Raw genomic sequence first — 6,230 nt, 5'->3', positions numbered from 1 at the left:
GTGTGCATATATCTGCTTGGATGTCAGCTATGGTCTCTTCAGGGTATATTCCCAGTAGTGGAATTGCTGGGTCAAATGGTATCTCTATTTGCAACTTTTTTTTTTATTAATTTTAATGAAAGTTTACAGAGACTTGGGGTTTCCAGTCATTCATTGTTGCACTTTTCTCCCTGCTCCCCCCTCCTCCCCATCAATTCATTTTTGTGATGCTGACCTCTCACAATACTACTAATCTCTCTTGAGTTTAGGAGGCTTTATATGCAAATTCCAGGTACCAAGTTTAGGGAAGGATTTCTATTTCAGACAACTCTGAGGAAAAATCCTTGTCCCTGAGAATCTGCTCCAGAACTGACTTCTTGTGACTTAATGTCTCTGCACTTCCACTGGCAGCATGCTGCTGTCACAGTAGGATAATTTCGCAGGAGAGGGTGATGTCTCCTCCAGATCTGGTATGCAAGTGTTGTTTTCTTGGCCTCACACCTGTGGCCCTCAGGCCTGAAGCTAGTTATATACGTAGGCCATGTCTTGCTTTGAAATTCCCTGTCAGGGTCACTAAGAGGCAGAGCAAACTCAATTGCACCACTGAATTTAAGTTTGGTTTGGTCATTTTGCTATTGCTGTCATTAATTTTTCTTCTACATGCTATAAACCCCACCATACACTATTGTTGCTTTGTCTTTAACCAGTTTTCTTTCATAGAAATTTAAATAATATGATAAAGTCTCTATGTTTATCCATATTCTTACTGTTAAATCCTTTTGACTTGGTTCTGACTCATGACAACTTTATCAACTTTATGAATTACAAAAGGAAACATTGCCCAATTATGCACCATCCTCCTAAGCTTCGGTATGTTTGATCCCACTATTACTGCTCTGTCAATTCATTTTGTAATCTGTATCTTCACTGACCCTCTACTCAACCAAAAATGTAATTTCTTAGTGATTGATTTTTTCCTGATGACATGTCCAAAGTAAGGAAAATGAAATCTTCCTTAAAGTTCTTGCTTCCAAGGAACATTCTGGTAATACTTTCTGCAGGACAGACATGTTTATTCTTTTGGGAGTCTATGGTATATTCAATATGCTTCATTCATCTAACAACTTAAATGTGTCAATACTCTTTTGATCTTTATTGCTTTTATTATTCAGCTTTTGCATGCATATTAGGTGATTGGCAAGACTATAGCTTGAGCTCAGTTAGTCATCATAGTGACATTATTGATTTTTAACACTTTAAAGAGATCTTTTCTATCTGTTCTATCTATTCTGTTGATGGGCACATAGGCAGCTTCTACTTCTTTGCTATTGTGAGCAATGCTGCATCCGTTGTGTCACAGCTCTGGCACTTTTAGGGGATATTCCCATTAGTGGGCTAGCTAGATCAAATGATATGCCTATTTCCAACTTAATGAAAATATCTGTTGGTTGCACTATTTTACATTCCCGTCAGGAGCATATGAGAGTTATAATCTTTCCACATCCTCACCAACATTTGTTGTTTGCTGTTCTGTTTCTTATTGAATTTTGCTTTTTGGTGAGGTGAGATCTCATTGTTGCTTTGATTTGCTTCTCTCTCATTCCTAGGGATTTTGAACATTTCTTCATGTTTGTTGAAAATCTGACTTTCTTTTTGAGTGAAGTGTCTTAACACAGTGGAATATTATGCAGCATTGAAAAGCAATGAACTTGTAAAACACTACATAACATAGATGAGTCTTGAAGATCTTATGCTGAGTGAAATATCACAGTCATTAAAAGGGCAAATCTTACATAAGACTGCAGTTACAAAAATAGGATAGATATGAAAAGGAGGGTGGAGAATGGGTGAGTTCATAGATAATAAACAATGCACTGAAATAGGTGAAGGGAAGGAGCATGTGAAAGGGACGGGTGATGAGGCCTTATATATATATGAGATTAACAACCTGGAATAATACATGCATTGCAAAATGTATGGGGGAAAGAGAAGAAAAGAGAGAGGGAGAAAAAAAAATATGTATAAATGAAGAAATGAAAACCAAACTTTCCTGAACACTTTCACTAAAATAACAATATTTTTTATGACTTATTTGCTCAATTCCTCATTGATTATTGAACCAAGTTGAAAGAAATCCTTGACAGTATCAATTTCTTTGCTATTCATCATGATGGCTCTTGGTCCAGTTGTAGGGATTTTTGTATTCTTTTTATTTAAGTGTAATCTATATTGAAGGCTGTAGCCCCTGACCTTCATGAATAAGTGCTTCAAGTTGCTCTAAATGCTCTTCATTTCTTTGTATACATTCAGATTTCCATCTAGTGCAATGTTCTCTCTAGTTGCAGAATTTTCTTTAACCATTTATTGTAGTGTAGACTGAGAGTGATGAATTTTTTCTGCTTTTATACATGTAAAAATGTCTCTATTTTTGCTGGGCAATAAATTTCCTGCTGACAGATGATTTTCTTTTAGTACTTTAAGGATATAGCTTTATAGTCTCTCTTTGCATTGTTTCCAGTGAGAAATTGTCTGTCATCGTCAATCTTACTCCCTTTTCTCTTCTTTTTAATCCAGCAGGTTTTATTACTTTTTATTTATTCTCTGTATTAAGAAATTTGATTATGACATGATTTATTAATAAACATTTATTTTGTGGTTAGTACAGTTAGGAGAGGTTTTAGAATTTGGCCCAGAGCTTATAATTTTTACTTTCTAGGAAGATGAACCCAATACAGACTACTTTATTGGTACTGGAAACAGAACCTTTGTATCATTCAGGTAAAGATGTTTTCTGGTTTCCTTCTTGATATACGAGGTAGTTAAAAATGAGTTGCTTAACTCATTTATAACCTGTGGGACTTATATTATCGATCAATATTTTCAGCCTTTTATCTTTCAACTATTTCAGTTGTGGTACCTTCTACTGTCTGGCAGGAACCTATATAACTAAATGAACCTCACCCTACTAGTCCTACCCCCCCAGAGTCCACGTGAAACATGTATGTGTTCTGCATGATTGCATCAAAGTCCATACAAACTCATTTTTCATCCTACGATTTCAGCATACTTGGTTTCATTTACTTAAAATACATGAGAGCAACCAAAAAAGTCAAAGCAAAAAAGAATTGGCAGTTAATGGTTTAATTTTTTTTAAAGCATTTGTATACTTTCTAAATTATCATTGTTACTTGATTCATGATCTAATTTCACTTCAAGAAACATACTTTTAATAATTTTAGAGCTTGCTTTAGAGATCTGAATTTGTCCAGTTTGTTAAATATTTAATATGCTTTTTGAAAAGGATGGCTGGTCAATCATTTTTAGGGTGTATTGTTCTATATATAACAATTAGGTCAACTTTATGATTATATGCTTATGTCTTTAAAGTTCTTACTTATTTTTTTCCACCAGTTAGTTCTATTAGTGAGTGAGAAATGCATATTAAAACATTCCAGAGTGAATGTAGATGTGCTTTTCTTCTTTTTAGGTCTGTCAATTTTTGTTATCCATAGATAAATATACAGCTATGTAATTATTGAAGTTCAAGTTTATGATTTCTGTACATTTCTTAAAGTTTAACCCTTTAATCATTATGAAGAGCATTTTCTCATTAGTGATATTTCTTGATTTAAAGTTTATTTTATTAGTTAAATCTTTGTTTCTCTCTTATTGATTCAGGGTCAGAACCAACTAATAGCTGACCTTTGAGTTTTGCAGGTGGCTTTGTTTGTTGTTGTTGTTATGTGCCTTCAAGTCGCTTGAGACTCATAGCGACCCTATGTACAACAGCTCTAAACTCTGCTCTGTCTTGTGCCAATCTCATTGTCTCCGACACACTCATCCCGATTGTCCCAGTCACTGAATCAATCACCTCCCAGAGGGCCTTCCCATCCTGTGCCTGCCCTCCACCCTCCCAAGCATGATGTCCCTCTCCAAGGAACGGTCTCTCCTTACAACATGACCAAAGTATGTCAGACGAAGCCTCAGAATCCTTGCTTCCAAGGAGCAGCCTAGTTTAACCCTCTCCAGGATGAATCTGTTTGTTTTCTTAGCAGTCCATGGTACCCTCAACACTCTTCTCCAACACCAAAGCTCAAAAGCATCGATTCTCCTTCTATCTTGCCCGGTCATTGTCCAGCTCTCTGATGCATAACAAGTGATTGCAAAGACCATGGCATGTACCAGAGGCACCTTAGTCTCCAGAGAGACATCATTGCTCTTGAGTACTTTGGAGAGGTCTCTAACAGCAGACTTTCCTATCACAATACGTCTTTTAATTTCCGGGCTGCTGGTGCCAAGAGTGTTGATTGTGGAGCCAAGCAAACTAAAGCTGTGAACAATCGCAATCTCTTCACCATCCATCCTGATGCTGCCAATTGGTCCAGTGGTGAGAATCTTTATCTTCTCGGTATTGAGTCTCAATCCATATTGAAGGCTGCAGTCCTTGACCCTCAGCAGCAAGTGCTTCAGGTCCTCCTCAGTTTCAGCAAGCAGGGTTGTATCATCTGCATAACGCAGATTGTTGACAGATCTTCCACCAATACTGATGCCACATATCTCCTCATAGAGCCCAGCCTCCTGAATGATCTGTTCTGCATACAGGTTGAAAAGGTATGGAGACAGGACACATCCCTGGTGTACGCCTTTCCCAATTTTGCACCATGCAGTGTTTCCTTGCTCTGTTCTGACGACTGCCTCTTGGTCCTAGTATAGGTTTCTCATTAGCACGATCAAGGGTTCTGGGATTCCCATTCTTCTCAGAGTCAGCTGCAGTTTGTTATGGTCCACACAATCAAATGCCTTTGCATAATCAATGAAGCACAGATAGACATTCCTCTGGTATTCTCTGCTTTCAGCCAAGATCCATCTAACATTAGCTGCAATATCCCTAGTACCACGACCCCTTCTAAACCCAGCCTGGACTTCTGGTAGTTCTCTGCTGATGTGCTGTTCCAGTCTTTTTGGATAATCTTCAGCAGAATCTCGCTTACATGTGAAATCAATGATTTTTTATATAGTTTTCACACTCTGTTGGGTCAACCTTCTTTGAAATGGGAATAAATATAGATCTCTTCCAGTCAGTTGGCCAAGTGGTTGTTCTCCAGAATTCTTGGCACAACTTGGCGAGCACGTCCAGGGCAGCATCTGTTATCTGAAATACTTCAATTGGTATACCATCTATTCCTGGAGCCTTATTTTTTGCTATTTCCTTCAAAGAAGCCTGAACTTCTTCCTTCATCACCATAGGCTCTTGCTCATATGTTGTTTCATTAAATTCTTCTGGGTCTGCCAATTCCTTTCGATACAATGACTCAGTGTATTCTTTCCATCTTCTTTTGATACCTCCTAGATCTTTTTAAAACTCTGCCTAAGTGGTAAGTAATTCCACTACCAACACAAAGGCACATGGTTCCAATCCACAAGCTGCTCCAGGGAAGAAAGATGAGCAACCTCCTCCCCAGGGGTTACTGTCTCTGAAAGACCACTAGAGGGTCAGCTATGGGTTAGTTCCAACTCATGGTACCCAGCAACAACAACAATCACATGAGAAAAGATTGCCTATTTTTCTCGTCTAGAGCAGGTGGTAAATTTTAACCACCAGAGAGTAACATTTTGGTTAGCTGTGCAGCACTCTATGGATCACACCACCAGCCTTCCCTTTTAGATATTAAATCCCCAGTGCTTCCTTTTAGCCATTTGTACAGAGAGTTGGCTTTTCATCCCTTGCCCCATGTAAAACTATGATAGCTTAAAGAGCTGAAAAGGTCCATAAGTCCCTATCTTTATTATTCAGAGCCTTTAGGAGGATTTAGAAAACTGGAGATTTTCACAATATGTCTGAAAGAAACAGAATAGAGAGAGTAGAGTTACATCCTCTACAGGAGAATCTAATACCCCTGAGTTTATGAGGCAACTACATAAAGAGAGTGATGAGAGAGCAAGCTGTTGGTGCCCTATCTCTCACCCCTGGCTCTAATTATCCTAGAGTGTATCAGTCTGGCTTCCAACTGCCAGTATCTGCATTTCTTTTCCTAAATGTTTCTCTGTTCCCCAAACACCAGTTCTTTATCTGTGGCTTTATGTATAACAGACTTAGAGTACCTGAAAATTAATACTTCCAACAAACAACCTAAAGTCATTGATGGAAAAGAGTAAAAATATAAACACCCTCGCCTCTAGCCCCTCAGGTTGGTTCACTGACTAATATGCTCTATCCTAGCTCACATTCCCAGAGGATAAACCTCCAGTTC

The sequence above is a fragment of the Elephantulus edwardii genome, unplaced genomic scaffold, assembly GCF_000299155.1.
Source record: "Elephantulus edwardii isolate Elephantulus edwardi_28Jun2011 unplaced genomic scaffold, EleEdw1.0 scaffold00062, whole genome shotgun sequence".
NCBI classification, from domain to species: domain Eukaryota; kingdom Metazoa; phylum Chordata; class Mammalia; order Macroscelidea; family Macroscelididae; genus Elephantulus; species Elephantulus edwardii.
Note: the sequence above shows the minus strand (reverse complement) of the source record.